The following is a 21,323-nucleotide window of genomic DNA, read 5'->3' on the forward strand; positions in this document are numbered from 1 at the left end:
GATACATTTATATGCGATGGACAGCTGCTAGAATCATTGAAAGATGCCGAGAGACTCATTTTCTTTCACTCAATGAGACAATGCACACAGTAGAGAAAATCACAAAGTCGCTTTTCAATTTCACGGCAGCTGCGCGACGCAGCGCAGCGCAGGAGGAAAATGAAAAGATTGAGGACAACATTTTGCATCATCTTTGAATGGGATGCAAGTACTCGATGTAGGAGATGCAATTTATTTAACCTTTGGCTTTTCTTTTCCACTCTCTTTTTCTCTTCCTTTGCTTCTTCTGCTGCTTCTGGTTTGATCTTTTATAATCCTGGACATCCTACGACGCGTACGTGCTCATAATTTATTCTCTACACACACCTGCTCGGCCCAGCCCAGTTTTCCTTTAGTTTTTCCTTTAAGCCAGCTGCCGTTTGCCTGTTGCTCGTCGTCTCTTCTTCTTCTTCGTCGTCTTCTCTCATTTGCTGCTTTACGGCATTTTACATCGTTTTTCTTGCTGTTGTTTTTTAATTAAACATTGCTCCTTAGTCTCCTCTTATTGATATCATCGCTCGTGCTGATAATTTGTACCTTTTGTTTAACGCTTGCAACAGCGCAACAGCTGCTTACAGAGTACCTATCGGGTTTGCTTAACATACCCTTTGCATAGAAGCAAAAATGTCAAGATGAAATAAATGGATCGAAAGTAATATACCCTTTACTCATATACCAACACCGGGATATTAGAATTTTGTCCAGAAATATATATCTGCCTTATGAACGATCTGTGAAAAATCAATCTTTTATGATAAAATGTATTGATTTTTTTATTATTAATATCTTAGCTAATATTACAGATTTTGTATTTGGTATTTCTTAAAAAACTTGACAGAATTTGGTTAATCACATAGCTGTTATAGGAACGAACGATAATAAAAAATGTAAAACAGGGTTCTGCAAGGGTTTATATAAAATCTTTAAATGTAGATGACCTTTCTTTCTGTTTAATATTCTCTATCTAATACACAGGGTATATGCATATGTATTGACACCGCACCCGCACACCATATGCCACAGACTCACTTTTAACTCTAGCTGTGTCCTGTTCCTTTTGCTGGCCCACACTTGTTCGCCTTGGCAATTTATTGCCTGTTGCTGTTTTATTGCCCTCGTCTTTGAGTCGACACACGTTTCGCATTGCTTGATTAGATTATGTACGTTCATACGCACACACACACACACCTATGCACATACACATATAAGCCTTAAGGCATTCAGAAACGAATACCAATGCCAATCTCTGGCAATATCCTTTACCTCATCATCAACGGCGTCGCTGGCGTCGGCATCGCGAAGTTCAAAGCCAATCGACTATTTTTACTGCTTGACTGTTTCGGTTGTTATTGTTCCTCCATTCGATGCCCTTTCCTTAAATTTGGTTACGATGGACTTTCTGTTAAGCATAACAGACTGTCAACAGTTTGAGGTTAGAGCATGAACGTGTAACATAAAATCTATTAATTCGTTGACTGTTGATTGCTCCGAAAAGTATGCTAAATAAAATGTGGCGAATATTAAAATACAAAAAAATTGCTCATTAATTGTATAATTATGTTTTATGAAATTTAAGTTGATAACTAAATAACATCTTTTACGAGCTTTCTGAATTTTACTGTTTATTATCTCGGTTAATGCTAGCTACACAACATACAGTAATAAACTGTTTACATACTGTTGAATAATTTAACAGAAGTAAACGTCTCTTAACTGTGAATTTATAAGATGTTGTTTTAAAGAGTATTCGCAGCTTGTGTACTTTTAGACGCTGCTTCTCCATTTGCTCTGCCTACATATACATACAAATGTAACGTATGCATGTGATTTTAATTTGCCAGAGAGTCGCTGTCGCGCTGCTTTTGCTCTGCTTTTTAGCTCTGCCAGTTCTCCATGCTGCCTGTAATTGCGAATAGTCTCGCAATGTAATGAAATTCCATTGCACTGCGTTTGTCCTCGTTTTTTGTTGTACTACCTCCAAGTTCTCCACGCTTTTTAGCACTGTTTTTCTTAAATGCTAATTCCAAGAAATTGACAAATGCACACAAAAGTTTATCTCTTTCTCTGCCCAAATCACTTTGACCAAATGTTGTCTATGTCTATAATTAGGCAATGTACAGAGGAGTGTAAAGACATGGTGTGAGGGGTGTACATACTATGTACGACAATTAAAATCGCATTAGTTTTTTTTTTTTTTCGTTGCTGCTTCTCTCGCTCTCTCTGATTAGAAACGCTTATTATTACTTCACCCGCACAGCTGTTAAGAGGGAGAAGCGAAAAGTGCAGCAAATGTAAATACATACAGATACTATGTAAAAGCCACAAAACCCGTTTCAGACAAGAACAACCACACTGGAACATTATAGTTATTGTTGTTGTTATGCCTTTCGTCTGCTCCACATGCTTGGGGTCTGTGTCTCTCTCTCTCTTGATGCGCTGCACATGATTAGCGCTACAACAACAACAACAACATAAACAGCGCAACGTTGCAAATGAAAAGAAAATTTACAAATTCCATTCATGAAATTTTGCTGCGTTGGCCAGCGTCGACGCTGACGCCGCGTCGTCGTCTCTGCCGCTAAGCTCCACTTGCACACAGACCCACACAGACACACAGACCCACACGCAGAGTGCAGACAATGAAAGAGTGAGAGAGCAGAGCTTGAATGCGCTCCTCTCCCTGTTTTGCTTCTCTCTCAGCAGCGCTGTCGCTGCATCCATTTGTATGGGTATTGGTGTTGGTGTTGGTGTCTGTGTGTGGCGCTTGCTCAGCTTTGGCACTTGCAGTATATTTTGTTGTTGTGGAACGTTTCATATGCCGGCTCGTTGCTCTCTCTCGCTCTCGTTTTGCGCTCTTTCTCGTTTGCTTTGCACTTGCAATTTTGATGGGGGGGCAACATTGTTGTAGTAGTTCTTTGGCTTGCGTCTCCCTGTTCGCTCTCCCTCCCCTTTTCTCTGCCTCCTTCTTTCGTACCCTATTGTCGCATTGTCGACGTCTGCGTTGCCTGACAATTACATGCAAAAAGTTTTGTGGCTGCAGTTTTCTACTTACAGACACATACTGACACTTTTATTGCATACATATGTATGTGTGCGCTCCGGTTTATATGCGGGTGCAGCAGACACGGTCCTCGGTCCTCGGTCCTCGGTCCTCGGTCCTCGGTCCTCGGTCCTCAGTCCTCAGTGCTCGGTGCTCGGTCCTGTGCGGCCAGCCTCTTTCAAAGCTCGTAACGCGCATCCGTTTCCCTTTTGCTTTATTGCTAAACTGCAATTCATTTGCTTTGTTATTTTTACACATTTTACGAGTATATGTACAATGTACAACAATTACAACAGCAACAACAACTACACAGCAAGAGTCTAAAGCAGAACGAAGCAGCGTCATCATCAGTCCCCGCCTCATGCCTCTCTCTTGCCTCAAGCAAAACTCTCGGCTTATATTTATTACGAGACGGTAGACGACACCCAACTATTCCCCACCGATCCAAGGCGGCAGTACTGTTCTCTTCTCTTCTGCTCTGCTCTGAACTGAACTGAGCAAATCTCCTGTGCTGGGCTCAATTTTCAAACGATTTCAATGGAATTCTGTGCTTTGCTGTGCTGTGAATTTGCTTGCAGTCGTCGGCTGAAACCAACACAACACAACGCAGCGCCAAGCCAAACCCAGACACGCATTTTACCTACTCCTTCAGCTCCGTCTCCTCCTCCGTCTGCATCCTTCAAGCAGCACTTTGCTTACACCAAAAACAACAACAACAACAATAATAACATCCACATGGGACTGCCTCCTGCAAGCGGCGCATAATTTTTTCAATATCCAAGTCAAAGGGTTATTTCTCTTTTGTTATCAAGCTTGTTCTGTACATATGTAGTAAGAAAAAGCTTATAAGTATTTTTGCATGAGATCCCATACAGACTTAAGCTCAACGAAACTTGACGCTTAAGTTGGCAACACTGTCTCGATGAGTTGGCAAGCCTAATCGCTAAATAACAAAATTCAAATTTAACCGACAATTGCAAGCTGTTTATTGTTGCTCAAGAAAACGTGCCTACAAACAAATATGCAGTCTGTCAAGTAATTGTATTGACAAAGAATAAAATTCGCATAGCTTACTTTGCTTTGGTTTTTCTTTACATTATAGTTGTTTACTTAACGAGATCTATTGGTATTAACTGTTTTTAAAAATAAATAAACCCATATGTTAATTTTCTTTTCATTGTCAAGACAATTAGTTAACGAACTGTATGTGATACTGTGAGTAATTCTAACTAAATGCAAAAGTCATATGGTTATCTTCACATTAATGAGCTGAGTAGCGATATCGGCAAACCTTGAACATAATATATATAAATGTTCGTGTATTTGTATATTTATTAGAAAAGCTTAAGACTGCATTTTACTCACATAACATTCTGTTATTAGAACCTGTAACACAAAGAGTATGTGATATTCGTCTATAGAGCGCAATTTGTGTTTTTCTGCTTTTCGGTTGATGTTTTCATTTTTCATGTAGCCGCCGCCGTCGGCTGCTGCTGCTTCTTCTTGTTTTTTTTCTCCTTCTGCTGATGTTGCCGTCACTGCTGTCCTTACTCCTGCTGTTCCTTCTCTTTTCACTCCTGCCTTATTGGTTGTTGTTTACGTTTGGTGGACCTTTTGGAGTTGCCCGACGACAGCGACGATTTCGACGGCGACGGCGACTGCGACGTCAATGGCGACAGCGACGTTAACAGCGACAGCAACGTTGGCGGTGGCTACGAGCTTTTGTGGACGCTGTTATCGAGTGAACTTTTTGCTAGATTGCTTTGCCTTTGCTCGGCTCTTTATTATATTCACTCACCATACACACACACACACACACAAAGCATTATATATGAATGTACATACTTAAGGTATATATTTAGAAAATTGCATTTGCCGGCTTCTTTATCGAATTATATAAGATAGATAGTGTCGCTAGTAACTAAAACCGCACCCAAAAAGCCCCCCAATACTTACTTCCCACGCAGTCAGCTCATCCCGTTTCCCCTTGCCCTATGTTATCCACTATAGTGAATGTATGTATTTTGTTATTCTTTCTTATTGTTGTTGTTGTTGCCGTGGTGTTATGGCTTATCTTTTTGCATTCTTGCATCTTATCTGTTCCACAAGTTTATTGCGGTTTCTTCCATGTGTTGCCTTCTTCTTAGTCTTGCTGACTGGCTTTACAGCTATTGTTGCATTTGTCGCATTTCTGTGGTTTGCGCAAATTCCTCTTTTAGGCCCAGGACACGCAAGACACGCGTCTTTGTCCCTCAACTCAGCTCAGTGTCTTCTGTTTCTGCTTCTTCTCTTTGTTGTTGTTGCTGTTGTTGCCGCAGCAAGTATAATGAATTCCTTCTTTGGAGCTTAGCCTCAAATTGGCTTAACTTCATTTATTTCATTTGCAATGCCAGAAATATTTCATTTGCGGTTTTCTTGCTGTTCCACCTTTCGCCCCTTGTTGCAACTGGACACAGCATTTGTGGTCAGGACGCGAGCCACAGTTAAGCTCGAAAGTTGATCACAAAAATGTGCTTTCGAAAGCTTCTCCCAGATATTCAAGCTGGGGTGGACGACAGGTGTATACCAAGTGGAATACATATTGAAGAACTTTAAGCACCGTTAATTTTTGAGTAAAATTTTGTTTGATACCATTATTGCTTAAATTAATTGGTACTATTGTATTTGCTGTATTACAAATGTTTAATAACAAGCAACAGATTCAAATTGCATGTTTTATAACAAAAATATATAATTCCTAAAAAAGTTGGGAAACTTTTTATAAAGTATTTTTATTTTATAGGTTTTAGAATTAGAATTAAATTTAGAAATCAAGCAATATTGAAAAACAATTGAGAAGATAGGGAAATGATAATGAAGAGGAACAGTAAATTATACATGGATCTTTCATGTATCAAATAATATCACAAAATAAGAATTGTAGCCTTATTTGCTCCTTATGTTTCGCAATATTGAGCTACAACTTATGGGCATATAGTTATGGGTGAAGCAAATTGTAAGAATAAATCACGTGGGCCGTACATGTTGATTTGAATTCCCGGATTTGCAATATAGTGTCATGGATAATCGGAAGCATTTATACTGTATCGGTTAACATGTGTTGAAACTTACTTCTACAGAAACTGATGCCATTTGTCTCACCTACACTTGCAGTTGTCGTTGTTGTTGTTGGTAAATTTTGTTGTTATTGTTAAACTGGCAAGACATAAAACAAAAGCCGTCGCCTGAGTCTCTTTGCCCTGCCACAAGTCACGCAGCTGGAGTCGCCCGGTTCTTCTTTTTGTTGTTGTTTATGCTTTTTTGGATAGGAAGGGCGGAAGTTCAGGAGTATGAGAAGAAGGTGGAGAACAAGGACAACCTTGAGACTGTTCAATATTCCACAGCATAATTCGTGGCCAGCTCGATATCACGAGTTTCACGCTCTCCGCCATCTCCATCTCATCGAATGGCAATGGCGCAACTCGGGCTCAAAATGTTGCAAGTGGACACCACACAGATACAGATACAAATACAGCTACAGCTACAGAGGCAAGACCCTTTCAAAAGTCGAATCCAACACAGCCGAAACAAAGTCAGATGCCGCTGTACTAAAATTACGCCAAATTATGCTGAAAATGCATTGAGAGCGGTAAATATGCGATGCGAACATGGAGCTGGATCTCAGAGCCTGGATGTCGGACATTGGTAGAAACTACACTCGACTCCACACCAATACACTGCACATTACTCGACTCGACTCCACTCCACTCCATCCCAACAGAGCAGACTAGGTTTAGTTTTTCGGGAAGCCATAGAGCAGCTGAGTTCCCATTGGCTGTTCGTAACGCCCGCTTATCGGACATTCAACATCTACGTACGTAGTTTTTGGAGCATGCGCAAAAGGACAAACAACTATTGCAGCTTGAGGGATGAGTGTGTGCATGCAGTGGGTGGCTGTGAGAGATGAGAGGGGAGAAGAGGTGCACCGAAAGGAGCAATACGTCTGCACTGAGCTGAGCATAAAATATTTTTAACGCTCCAATGGCAGTCACTGCGCTCACAAGCACATACACACACACACACACACATGCACAGATATATTTATTGCATTTTAATGTGCCACTGAAATGTGATTTAATTGGCATTGTTGGTTGCCTCCAGAAGCATTGCACAGTGCCCAAGATGCAACCACAAAATGAAAACGAATAATGGAAAAAAAATAATATCGTGTTATTCATTTTCACTAGCTACAAATGATTCATTTACACTTACCAGAGATGTTAAATAAAATAGATTGTTTCTAAAGTAGCTAAAATCTATTGTCTGAAATATAATTAAATGTAACAGTTTCATATAAATGACTTAGATTTAGAGACACTTCAAAATGTATGTATTTTGTAATCGAATTCATCGGAAAACTTTTAAGACTACAATTGTAACCCATAATCAAAATAAAAAAGTTCTCAGAAAATGATGTTACATTAACAGAGTTTTATAAAAGCGATTTAGGCGAAAGCATTGCTCTATTAATAAATATAGTTGCAAAACAATAAATTTTGTAGATCTCATAAAAATAATTATACACGGAAAAACCTTTAACTTTATAAATGCTGATTTGTAGGCAATAAAAACAACAAAATTTACAGATTAAACGTGCTAGTCATAACTGACTTGTCAAACAGCTTTTCCTGTTGATTAATCTTACTTATGATTAACTTTTGTTTTTCATTTTCTTGTCATCAATTACGTGGACAATTACGAGAGTATCGATTTTACCAATTTAATGGCAGCATTATTGTCTACTCACGCTTGCAAATTTCATAATAATCGAAGCGAGCTTATCGATTACTCTGGGCAGAAACATTTAACTTTTGTATGCAGTATTTTTTACCAGAAAATTATTTAAAAAATGTATATATGGTTGAAGAGTTTTTGAGTTTGGCTATTCATCAATATGTAATGGAATTTGGAATCACTGTGCAAGCGCTAGACTTTGAACTAGTTGTGTTTGTGTGTTTTGGCTTGGATGCTGTGGCGCTGCATTGGTCTGGATTTGCAAATGTTGAAAATTTTCTTTAATTAAATTCATTCTCACAGTGTGTGCAACATGTGGCAGTCAGCATTGGAACTGGGCTGTCTGGTGGAGACGGTAGTTTGTGGAATGCTGCAACTCAGACGAGAACAACTGACTCCCGAGCCGATGCTCCTGATGCTGTAGCTGCAGTTGCCTCGACCTCTTCTCCTTCTATTGCGTAGTCAGGCACTTTGTGCAGGAATTTTAGTAAAGTCTGGCGACTTCACACAGCGTCGTCTCTTGGTCTTGTTGGACTGCTGTCGTCTTCTCTCTACCTACGCGATAGCCCTTTAAACTCTTGCGCCGTCATCAAATCAGGTTTCGATGCTGCCGTCTCGACTCTGACAGACGCATAAATCGCTGGCGTTTTTAAAATACCCAACCGCAGACCCATGACTGGGTATTACTTTTGGACCCCCGCTTCAACTCTGTACTGCTGCGACTGATGGAAGCTCCACGGAGCGGGCCAAGGATCGGGCTTCTAAGCACGCCGGTCCAGCACACAAAAAGTTATAAATGCCGCTCATATTTTTAACACCAAACATTGTTGAGCTCCAATGAGAACCAACAAACCAGATCGCATCCAGAAACCACAGCTCACTCTACCTTTTGGAATTTGTTTGATTTGACAACTTTGTTGCTTTCGCATTTGGTTTCCGTTTAAGTTTTGCTCTAAATCTTCGACTAAAAACTTGTTGATTTAGGCTGAATCGGATTGCGCCTGAGGCGAAGGATTGTTGCTTAACTGAACCCACTTGAATTTCAATGCAGATTACAATAAAAACTCCTTGTCGCTGAAGTGATCTTAAGTCTAACGAGCTGTTTGTACTGTAAATCTAGAAACTTGATAAATTGAAGTAGAACTCCATCTCATTACAGTATATAACTACCTCTTAAAATAATCTTCAACTTGTAAGTAATGATAATCTGAAACTGAAGTCTAATGATATTACTTTTCTTATTTACTTTACAGATTGCATGGTTTTACTTTTAAAATTGCTGGTAAGTTTTTCTTTAATGCTTAGGATAAATAAAGGATTTTCATTTTCATCCAAGAATTAGCTGATAACTGAGAAAAACCACTTAAGTAAATATATATGCAGATGAGTTGTTGTTTTTAACTCCTTTTTGCTGACTTACATACAATTCTGGTTTTGGTTATGGGCATTACCTTTTGGCTTGAACCTCGTCCCTGGACCCTAAGTTCCCTTGGCTTGAGGTGTTATTCACCCTTCGACAGCCGCTTGACAGTCCACTGAACCGTGGACAAGTTGACAGGAACTGCAACTACAACTACAACTACAACAAAACAAACAATATCAGTTCAGCTTAGATCCCAGACAAATGAACTCTCGGAGTACATCAAAGATAACTTGTCAGTCCACAAATGGCCAGGACCAGGCAAGGAATTTTGTTGTTTGCATAGCAAATGTCACACGGCAAAGCCATTGACAACAAGAATGTTCTAGTTGAAAGCGACAATTAGAGAGAGAGAGATTTAGACCAGATGATACCCTATAGATGATCAGTTTTACAATTCAGTAAATATACAAAACTGAGTTGCGCTTAGTAAAAAGAAAAGTAATACACAAATTAAACCATACATTATTTTGTGTAGGATTCTGTGAAGTCTATATATCAACTTTAAAAACTCTAACTCTCTTAATAGCTAAGCTTAATCACAAGTTTCAGACTGATGGATGTATAGATCGTAAAATATGCCCAAATACAAATCAGTTCTGTGTTAGCACAACTTATTTTGACTACCCACTTTTGTACGCTGTTGGCATACAGAGTATGAAAACTGGTTGTGTCTACGGATTTATCCCATATTTAAATGCCATCAGCAGTTGAAAGTTGAGTTTACAAATCAATTTCAATGTTCTGCAAATGCATTACCCGTAGCAAGCAATTTGCTTTGACATTCACTTGACATACCGCCGATCCGTATGTACATACATAAATTATGGGGTGACCCAAATTTAAGAATTCCTAAACCAAATGCTAATTAATCCCACGAGAGGACGGGGCGAAACTCGGCCAGGGATTTGCTATGCTCCGCTGATTTTCACACACACACAAAATGGTGAGAGGGAGAAAGGGAAGAGGATGCAGGAAGTAGAACAGTTCGCGTGTCGTGGGCAAAAGGCTTAACACTTTTTCTGGCTACCTGGCTACCGGGCTAACGAACCCAAAAATCCCAACGCCCCTTTAACCCGCTCCGTCGAATCTCACGCATGTAATTGCATTCATTGGGAGGAGGCGACTAAATATCATCTTATCTATGCACATTGAAACCCTAAACATAATCTGTATGGATTTCGCAGTTTATTTAAGGCGCTTCCTTTACCTTTACCTTTCCTTTTTTTTTTTTTGGTTGACACGCGCGTCTACGAACCTCAAGAAACCGATCGATCTTTAGATCCTACGTATCTACCCATGGGCTATACGAAACGCCAGCTGTTTTCTTAATTTCAGCATTCCAACACAGCTACAACAACAAATGATTAGTTGTAATAGCGACAACCCTCTACTGCCAGCCCCTCGCCCCTGGCCAGGGTGCACCGCCTGCCCCTGCTCTAATTTACAATACGTTTTTTTTACAATTCTTCGACGGCTTTTGCAAAAAAAAAAAAAAAAGTGAAGAAGAAAAAAATTGTGTTCACCCTATTTTGAATTCCCTGTTCGAATCCCCCGCTTAGGGGTTGCTGCTGCTGTTGCTTTACTTTACTTTAATTATTAGCTCAGTAGCCGTGGTCGGGCTCAGCCCTCTTGCATCGGGCAACGGTCACCCTTGCCGGAGGGGCAAATGTCGTCGTTGTCGTTGTCGCTGTTGCTGTCGCCGTCATTTGGCACATGTCAATGGTTGCATTGGACTTTGGGCTGTTGTTCATGTGGACCACGCTTGGGCCCAACTGCAGCACAGTGGGACAAATATACCTATAACTAGAATTGAAATTGAATTAGAATAGACATTGTCACGAGCATGATATTAATAAGGTATAATATTAAAACGAGATATCCAAAGGGTACAATAAGCAAGAGAGACAGACAGTACATGTTACAAAATTATCGCTAGTAGAAGAGAAACCAGGAAAAATATTCTAAAATGTCCATATGCGTCCAAATTTTCATAGGTAATGGTGGAACTCCTTAACATTGAATATAAGCACCTAGGTGCGTACTCATAAAATGGAAAAACTCCTGTAGGAAGTTAGAAGAAGAGGCACGCAAGCATTGCGAATATACTGAGTATCTTGCAGTCTAACATATACAACCTATCTACTCTTAAACTTAACAAATATTCAGTAAATGGAATGAAATACAGTACGCTCCCGTGCATAAATACAGGGTATCACAATCTAGTACACTTGATTCTATTGTTTTACTTATCTTAATAATTTGCTTTGCTTTTCTTAGAAAACTTGTGTTTTGGGTGGGCAGCAAAACTATTTACCAAATTTCATTTTAAGCTTAAACTATCTAGAATTTCCCTAAGCAAGGAGTGAAATTTATGTTGGGTTGAAAAGTTAAACGTGGGGAGGGTGATGTGACAGCTCTATTGCCAAGTACTATTTTTTTCGACCCAATTCTGTTTTAGCTGTGGCACCTTGTCGTGTGTCCCACTGTGACGCGCTCCACTTCATCAACGGCAGGCAACGTTGTCGTTCCCATTACAATTTCTGCAACAAAAACCACTTCCATTTCCTGTTGAATTGCAGGAAACCCAACTCAGCAGCAGTGCGCCCAATTCTAACACTAGAACAATAAGCCAAAGAGAGGGAGTAAACCTAACAGTGAGTGAGTGAATGAGAGAGCGGGAGAGGGATTGATCCCTGGCGGACAACATTACGTTGCACCCTTAAAAACGTAACTGCTGTTGCATTTTTGCAACAATTATAAACGGGACAACAGCAACGTAATATCTCTTCGAGTAACTAGCTATGCAAATCAAGTGTTTACCTTGCAGATACCCTGTAGAGTCTGTAGATAATTTTACCGAAATAGCTGTCGGGACTTACCGGAACCTATGTATATGTTTCGGTTTGATTCCTTGTTTATCGCGGGTGCCACAAAAAGCGAAAGCAACCGAAAATCTCCCAAAACTCAAAACATATTTGGGAGACTTGAGTTGGTTTCGTTTAAGCTCAAACTGTCATAACTTGATTAAAACTAAACCGATTTTCAAGCGGAACGTCATTTTGATCATGGTTTGGCTTCTAAATACATTCTGCATTCAAATATTTTTATATATATTATAAAACGACATCTTACAATTTTAAAATGTTTCAAAATTGATTTGTTGTACCGTTACGCACCGGTACTGACACCGGAACCGAAAGAAAAAAACTGAAATAGAACCGAAACCGTAAACTATATTTGTTTCGGTTTGATTCCCTGATTTAAATTAACTAAATTTTTAATTTTATTGATTTGTTGTTTATTAGAATTGAGAAACAATCAAAAATTTAAATTGTTCTTATTTGTAAGTTCAAGGATTAAACATATATTTATGCTGAGATTATAAAATGTATTCAGAAACAGAACAATCTATTAGTTTCAGCCTCTTATATCGCTATATACACAACCCTTTTTTAGGGCTTTTACAGGGTATGCCAAATTACCTTAGCACGGGGCCTCGAAGCTAGCGACATTTGTGGATTTGGTGTGGTGTTGGCTCAGTGCAGCTGAGTTCGTTCCACTTTCCAACTGAAACAGAGGACGCAACGTCTGAAGTGCCTCGTGGGCTACCAAGTAACACTCAGCACACCATTGGAGGGTGCTGCTACTTTTTGGTTTTTCCATTTTAAGGGTGCTTCTTCTCACTGCTCGGCACTTTAGAGCAGAGTCTAGAGTTTTGCGCAAGACGCCGTCCAGGTGTGTTTCCCTTTGGCCGTGTCCTCGCCGTGTCTGTGTCTCTGTCGTTTCCTACTTCTTTTTCCACTTTTCCTTTTCATTTTTTTTCTCAGGCATTAGTTTCAGCCACATTTGGGACATCTGTTGGTCCTTTTCGGTTGACTGTCTGTTGTCAGTTTGTCAGTTGTTGAACGTTGTGCCTTAATTTGATTTTCGCTTGGATCTAAGCCCATCTTCAGAGAACTCACATCCGCTCGGAAGCTCCCACGCTTTGCTCATTAGAGTCGCAGTTATCAACTGAGCTTTAGTTAAGCTAATTGCAGTCGCAGTGTCCTGATGCTCTTCTTTCATAGGAAACACTGAGGTAGCAGCAGCAGCAACAACAACAACAACAGAGATTTACTGATCTACAAATTTCCTGGAATTTCGTGAATGGAAAAACAAAAGCGCAACGAACGCTGTTCGCATACAGGCCAAAGAAGGAGACAAAACAGAAGAAGAGGGAGGAGGAGGAGGAGGAGGAGGTTAGGCAGACGAGTTGCTCTACCTATAGACCCGAACCTGAACCCAAACCTGAAGCTGTAGCTCAAGCAGAAGCCAGAAGCTGAACCTCGGCCCTGCATATAAAATATCTTATGAATGTACTCTCGTACTTGAGCCTCAACCTTTGCCTCTGCCTCTCTTTCTCGCTCTCTCGTTTTCTTCAGTCTGTTTGCTGTTTATATTTCGAAGGTTTTTCTTGTTTTTGTGGCCTGTCCCGGCACAGCTTTTGTAGTTCCTCTGCATCTCCGTCTCTCACAATCAGTTGCTCTCTCTCACTCTCGTTATTGTTACTTAAAATAGCTGAAAAACGTGAGCGCATATCCCAAATTTGAAAACCGGTAAGCCAGGCCAAAGGCATCGACCAGGTAGTCGGAGATTTAATGAGCACCCGATGCCCAGCCTTAGGCGCACATGCAGACAGCAAGTTGGACAGATAGTTGGTCCAGTTGGGAAGACACTAAACTCTCCGATCTTAATCATTTAGTTACACATTATCTTCAAAAAGCTCCAACTCAGTCGAGTTCTTCCAACTTTAGCCTAAATCACAATATTCCCATAGTGAAATCTTGGAAATTTCTTATCAGATCAAACCATAGAATGGTCCAAAAGCCATATAAAGTAGTACGACAATATTTTAACGCCCCTGGCGAAAGCTTTTTACGTCGAAGGTTGAAGTAAAGTTAAATGGGGAAAATCGAAAATTCAAACTTATTGTAAGTCTCTCTTAGAGAATATTCAATAAACAAAGGCAATGTAAAAAGAAAAAAAATAATAATAATTGGAGTCCAATTACTCCACTTTATAGAAAAACACTTTCGAGTAATGAAAACCACTATATAATAGTTTCTTAACCAAAGTACAATTTAAGGTTTAAGAAAATATAATTGATGTAATACAATATCAAATTTAGAGCATTACAACTTTATACAGAATTCGTCGAACATTTTTTTCACTTAAGGGCTGAAGAAGTTTCAACTTGGAGAAGTATGACTGTTTCTAAAAGTTTTAGAATCCCAAATTCCCCTCTCTAAGTAATAACTTTTGAAGTTTCTTATCAGTTGAAGACCTCGAAGAGTCCAACGAACCTCTAAGGCGTAGCAAAACAGAAATTTCAATGGTTTACCAATTCCAAGTCTCAGTAGTTACCCTTGTTGCCCCTCCCCCAACCCATTTTGGCATGTGCTACGACGTTTTGAGGCAGAGTCATAAAGCAATAACAAAACGACAGCTGCAAACTATGCTTGTTGATATTTCGATTCCGGAATTACTCGTTGAGTAATACATCAGTCTTGCCAGTTAGACACTCACACCGTCAGTCAGGCAGTCAGTCAGTCATTGAGTCAGTCTGTCAGTTAGTCATTGCATTGGGTTTGAGTTCGAGTTGCCAGTGTCCTGGCTCTTAACCTATTCAAACCATATCGAACCCTCAAACCTCAATGCAACTTGTGCAGTCTGTACAACTCTGACAGGATACAAGGCTGAGATGGGGGTACAGTTCCCAATTCTCTCTCTCTCTGTCTGTCTGCATGGGGCGGCAATTCATCTCCTGTTTCATATCCGTTTTGAATTTGCAATTTCAACTTATTTTGCTGATTAATTTTTAGCGCGTCCGCTAAAATTTGCCAAAATTGCTTATGGATTTGCTGTCGATTTTCTTTTATACTCTGTAATTTTGGGCAGACTTTTATTGTATCCTGCGCTCTGTTATTATTATGCCGATTGTTTTTTGATTTCCGGTTGGATTTCTTTATATAGTATGTGTACATTGCTTTATTTTCTGTATATGACATTTGCATATGGAGTTTTTTTTATTTTCAGCTGCTTCGTTGTTGTTGTTGTTGTTAGGTGCTAATTGTACTGCAGGGTTCAATGACTGACCGCATAGGCGAAGAACTAGTTGGACCCAAAGTCACTTAGCACCTGTCGTTTTGTAACAGACTCATCTCCGCCCTCTCCCTCCCCCTTTTCCGCATCTCTTCTCGTTCACAGAGCTTTTATATTTTTGAGTCGGTTTGTCTGTCAAATCAGGGACAGTCACATTAGGCAAAAGTTTGCACAGGCTTATGTTGACAACATAACAACCCTGCGCTGGGTGGCCCACAACGAAAAGAGCGAGAGAGTGTCACAGAGAAAGAGATAGAGAGAGGGAGAGAGAGAGCGAGCGAGCGCATACACGATCGCTGCATTATCCTCCCTTATTGTTTTGCTTTTGTTTTTTGGCTTTACTCGCTGTTGTTGTTGCTCTGCTGCATTCCTGTTGTACTCTCCCCGTTACTCTATCACGCTCTTTCTCCCTCTCTGTCGCTGTGTCTGGCGCTCTCAGTCTAGGCTTGCTCTCTTCTCACATATGCACGCACGCAAAACGATCTCTGCTTGCTGTTGTTGTTGTTGTTGTTATTGTTGCTGCTGCCCTGCAATTGCATTCCTGTTCTGCTTCCTCTTGCTCATGTGCATGTGTGTGCATGTGTGTGTGTGTGTGTGTGTGTGTGTGTGTGTGTGTGTGTGGATTTGTGTTGCCTGCCTTCACTTCAACTCTGTCTGCGGCAAGAACTACGCAACATTTACAAAACGAACGCTGCAGAAAGTGGAAGTGAATCTCCAGAGAGGCGGCGATCCGATCCGAACCGTTCCGTTCCGAAGCGATCCCGTAAAACGGTGTTCACTATTAATTGTTGATCATGACGTGTTATCGTTGTCATTGTTTATGTTAAAGTTTTAATACATCTCTGTTGAAAGTGACACGAAAATTAATTATTGTTGCAACAATTTGTTGAAAAAAATGAATATCGCTTACAAAGTGCACGGAAAATGTTGTTGAAAATTCTGGAAACACAAAACACACCCCAAATATGCTAACCAATACCAATGCAGTCTGAAATACACACACAAGGATTACAACATAAACAAAGGCAACAAACATCTGCAAAATAATAGAAAATTAAACAAATAAAACAAACTAATCAAGACAAAATACATTATAAACATTAAAATGATCATTAACTAAACTGAAATTCAGTGCTAAAATGCTCAGTTAATTTAATTCTATTTAATAATATGAATTTTAAAAACGATTCCAAAATTACGAAAATGCAATAAGTTTTTATAAAAATTATTTAAATTATTCTATTTCTATTGTTATTTTCATACACATTTTTGGCTTTTCTACTTTCACAACATCTTTTATTTATTTTATTACTGTTGAACAAATTTCTTATATGTGCTAAGTGTTTACTTTTATCTTGTTCTAAATTTATTATACTTATTTATTGATTTACCAAAAAAAAAAGCAAAGAAAATACAAGCATTTTTATAAATTTTTTCTAAATTTCATATAATATTTAAGAGCTTTGAAATCATACACAAAACCCACATCACTTCAAATATAAATCAAAATATTTTATATGATAAATCAATTCCAATTCATTGCCAAATTAAAAGAATAAAAACGACATTTTTTGGATTACCTTACAAAATTTCAAATTCAATGCCAGCAACGCGTAAGTAAAATAAACAATTCAACATATCAAAAGCAACAACAACAATAACAATAATAAATAACAACAGTTTAAATTAACTCGTTAGATTCCACTCGTTGCGTTCCCCATTGGGACTCGCTGTTTATACCCTGTAGCCATGGCAATGTGGTAAAACGGCGTACTAAATTGAGTAATGATAAAGTTCACAGCTTATTTGACCCACTGTCATAAAACACATTTAAATAAATCTTAATGGAAAACATTAATTATTTTTTGAATCTAAGTAAAATATATAAAGTGGATATAATTTTCTAATCCAAAAAGAAATGATAAACTTTAAAAATTAACGTATCTATAAGATACTTAATATCTGTAAAGAGGGTATAGTCGGGTCGAGAAATTTCGACTGGAGCTACTCTTACCAGTTGCTTACTGATCTTGTTGGCTCTTCAAACACGCTTGTTTAAATTTAATTTCTTTACACTTTTTTTTCTAAACGAATAATTAAATCATAATAAGAATTAAATGATTGTAGCTATTTTTTTTATATAGTATATCTCTCGCGTTTTATGGCTTACAGTAGAGTTCATTGAACGTGAGCTCAAATAATTTTTAGCTAGTTGGACACTCAGTCAGAGATAGACTCAGTTCCAGTTCCAGTCTTGAAAACCAAGTCAAGTCCAAGTCGGCTCAGACCACTCAGTTGCTAGCGTTGGCCGCTTGTCTAACCATATAGAGTACACATACGCTTATGTATTTGTATTTGTATCTGTATCTATATTGTGTTGGGTTGTTAGGGCGGACAGGTCGGCAGTCGGGGTACTCGGTTTATATGCGGGCATGCAGCGTGCTCTTAAGGTCGACTACTCGTTAGGCTGACCGCTCATTATAACCCTAACCCCATTTAGATTGCGAGTCGCATCGGTAACCTTTTTTGTATGTATTTTTAACTGGCACATGATAGGGCTACGCCCTAAACACACAAATTATAAAATCAACTGAACAAGTACAGTGAATAATGTTGCACAAGTACAACCCAACATTAATTTGATATCTATCTAACATGCAACACTTATTCGATAGCATCTGAAGCTTTTGAGTTCATTTACAATTGAAATGCATCAATCATAACTTAAAACTCTTCTATCCGGTTAATCAATCCATTTTCTTTGTATATCAGTTTACTAACTAAATTATACTTTAACGTAAAACTCATTGAAAAGAATATAAAGTAAAAAATTAACTCAAGTAAATTATAACTGAACTGTATAAAACAAAGAATGAAAGTTTTGTATAAAGATATTCTTACGAGAATGTATTTTGATAAATGTCACATATTTATTGTTTAAAATAGTTATTTTTATAATTATACTAACTACTTAAAAATTATATTTGGTTATATATTCTCTTAAATTCACCATCTCAAGAGGAATTCAATACGCAAAATATTTCCAAAATGAAATTAGAACAGGTTAAAGATTTTCACTTCCGATAAATCTTATGCTTATGTTAACCTTTTACCACTGTAGGTATCAGTTCCCATGCTCTCGTTGAGATACATTAATGGTAAAAGTTGACTGCTTCCAGCTCTGCCCTCTTAGCCAAAGAGCAATGTCTGTAAAAATAATTAACATTCAAATCAAATTATTTTGCAATTTGTGTGACACTAAATTGGAAGGGGGACTCGCTTGTAAAGGATAGAGGGAGGGGAATAGGGGGAATAAATGGAATAGGCGAACTTCCGAAATATTCATTTATGCTTCGGTTTAAAGCAATTTTCACAGCGACAACAACAATTTCGCTGCAAGCGTCGGCGTCAGCGGCGCTGTAGGCAAATTCAATAAATGTTGCGTCAAGTTAGTCAAACGACGCGTCGTTCGGAAGTAGACTGAGTGACTGACGCACACACTTTGACAACTACTCAGTCACAGACTCTCTCTCTCTCTCTCTCACTCACTCACACTCCCTTGGGTACACATGCTAAAGAGCCTTGAAAGCTGTCGTCCTCATGAGCCACCCTAACCAAAAAGCAGCGCAATAACTATGTATGTATGTATGTACTTGCGTAGAAGCAGGGACAACAAAAACAACTACACAATCAACATTGTGACTGACATTCTGTCAAACATGCAGCGACGTCAACGTCAACGCCAACTTCGTCGGCTTCTCTCAAACTTTAATGCTCAATGCGTTTTTTGTTTTATTTTTTTTTTTTCACTTTTATTTTCAAATTTGAATACCGCCGTCGCTCAGATTCTCAAGTAGTTTTCAAGTTGATTGCATTCTGCGGCATGTCTGTTGCCGGCAACGTCGTCGTCGTCGACGTCGTCTTCGTCGCCTCTCCTTCAGCTCTCCATTATTTTCCCATGTCCATGTGCACGCCTTGGGGATGCAGAGGAATCGACAGAGGCTGTAAAAAGAGTTTTTGCACCCCACTTAAAAGGGGTTGCTGTGACGCGGACGCTGACGATTATGAGGATGTTCTTCTGTTCATTACGCTTTAGTTACTTTTGCGCTGCCGGCTCATTTCGTCTGGCTTGTCAAATACTTGTGATACCCTAACGTGCTGGAGCTTTGCGAAAGCTCTACACAACTCCTGTAGAAGTAATCTGCTTATTTAAGGCTTTTAATGCAAAAACTTAAATAATTTATTAAGTGCTACTGAAACTTTGTTCAATTATTTAAATTAAATTTTTTTTTTAATTAAATACTAGTTATACCCTAACGTGCCAAAGCTTTACACAAGGCTCCATTAAATGCCCAGCCCAGCCTTCAGGCGTGGTAAATAAAAATTCAATTAAAACTAATATAGTTAAAGTATATATATTTTATTTTCTTGAGTATATTTATTTACATATCTAAATTTCCTATTTTGTATCCTGTACGATGAGATTTATATCAAAATATTAATCATTTCTTACATTTATTTTTGCAGTCTCTATTTATTTTTAAAGTTATATATCTGCAAATAGAATCGGTTTAAGCCAGGTGTGACAGGTAAACAGCTTACTTACATTTTAGTAATTCCGTTTCGTCAAAGTATATATTTTTGAAGCCTATTGCTTAATTTTTATTTTTTTAATCTAACCAGACAAATTTTCTGCCAAAATCAATTTTATTCACATGCCCTTTATGTGATTTCCAGTTTTCAATTTCTATTAACATTTTTTTTCTCCACATTTTTTGTCAGCCTTTTTTCGCTCTTGCTTCTCATGACCCCTCAGTCTATCAGTCAGGCAGGACCTGAAGATGCTGTTGTCCTTTATTTTTTTATTTATTTTTTTTTTTTTGCATCATCACTGACACAAAAATTGTGACTGATGCTGGATTTTGGCTGAGCAGTTTTTATTTAAATTTTTTTTTCTTTTACGTTTTTCACATAAGCCATATTGCAGAGAGTCACCCCTGGGGTGAAGCGTCTTCTCCCTCCTGAACTGAACCGAGCTTCTAGGCATGCCTTTTTCTGCGTGATTTTATTTTTCTCTTTTCTTTTTTTTTTGCTCATAGATACCACATACATATTTTTTTGAGCTCGTTTTGCGATCGTCTGCGCTTGGAACTTCCCACGATCCTTGTGGACTTTTGTACTTAAGACAGTTTTTTTTTTATGTATGCAGTGTCATAAATACTTTTAATTAACTGGAAATGCGTGTGTGTACGTCTTGTAGCGTCTCGCATGCCATCTCGCTCCCACTGCCTGCAAGAAATTGAAAGTGAAGTTGGAATATCGCCGTCTTGGGCGTGAGTTTTGCGACGTATTTACCATAATTTGCTTGATTTTTATGGGCCTTGAACAATAGATACATGTGTATGTATGCATGTGTATCTGTGGGTACCCCAGTTACCGATCCGTACATGCAAATGTACAAATTTATTTGAGCAGATGTTTTTGTCTAGTTCATTGAACTTAAATTAAAAAAAAGTATTATCCATACAGTCATATGAATAAATATGGTTTTATATAAATGATTATTTAAATTAATATGTTCTAACTTAGAAGAAAAACATGGCCCATAAACAAGCTTAGCAACATTGTTGATACCACATTGAGACGCAGATACATTTACAGATACGTTTACAGATACAGATACATTTACAACGACGGTTCAAAGCGAAGACAAAAATTAAATACATAAGTACATATTTACTTATTTATGTTCGAGTGTGTATGTTTGTAACAACATTTGTACATAGTTGGTTAGTATGCTTGTGGGTGCGGTGGCAGTGACGTTGGTGGCGGCACGTCACTTCCGTCTCTTACTTTTTGTAGCCGGCATTTGAGCAAGTGAGAGCGTGGCTCAAAAGCACACATACA

The 21,323-nt window shown here is 38.6% G+C and overlaps 1 protein-coding gene across 3 annotated transcripts in view; it reads left to right on the forward strand.

Moving 5' to 3' along the window:
• Positions 1-21,323, forward strand: part of LOC117792602 (transcription factor E2f1) — a 40,282-nt gene that overhangs the window by 5,952 nt on the left and 13,007 nt on the right. For all 3 annotated transcript variants that reach the window (XM_034632805.1, XM_034632804.1, XM_034632802.1), the window contains exon 2: positions 9,106-9,134. The gene's annotated coding sequence lies outside the window, so the exon portion shown is untranslated. The remainder of the gene's footprint in view (positions 1-9,105; positions 9,135-21,323) is intronic.

This window comes from Drosophila innubila, assembly GCF_004354385.1.
Source record: "Drosophila innubila isolate TH190305 chromosome 3R unlocalized genomic scaffold, UK_Dinn_1.0 2_E_3R, whole genome shotgun sequence".
NCBI classification, from domain to species: Eukaryota; Metazoa; Arthropoda; class Insecta; order Diptera; family Drosophilidae; genus Drosophila; species Drosophila innubila.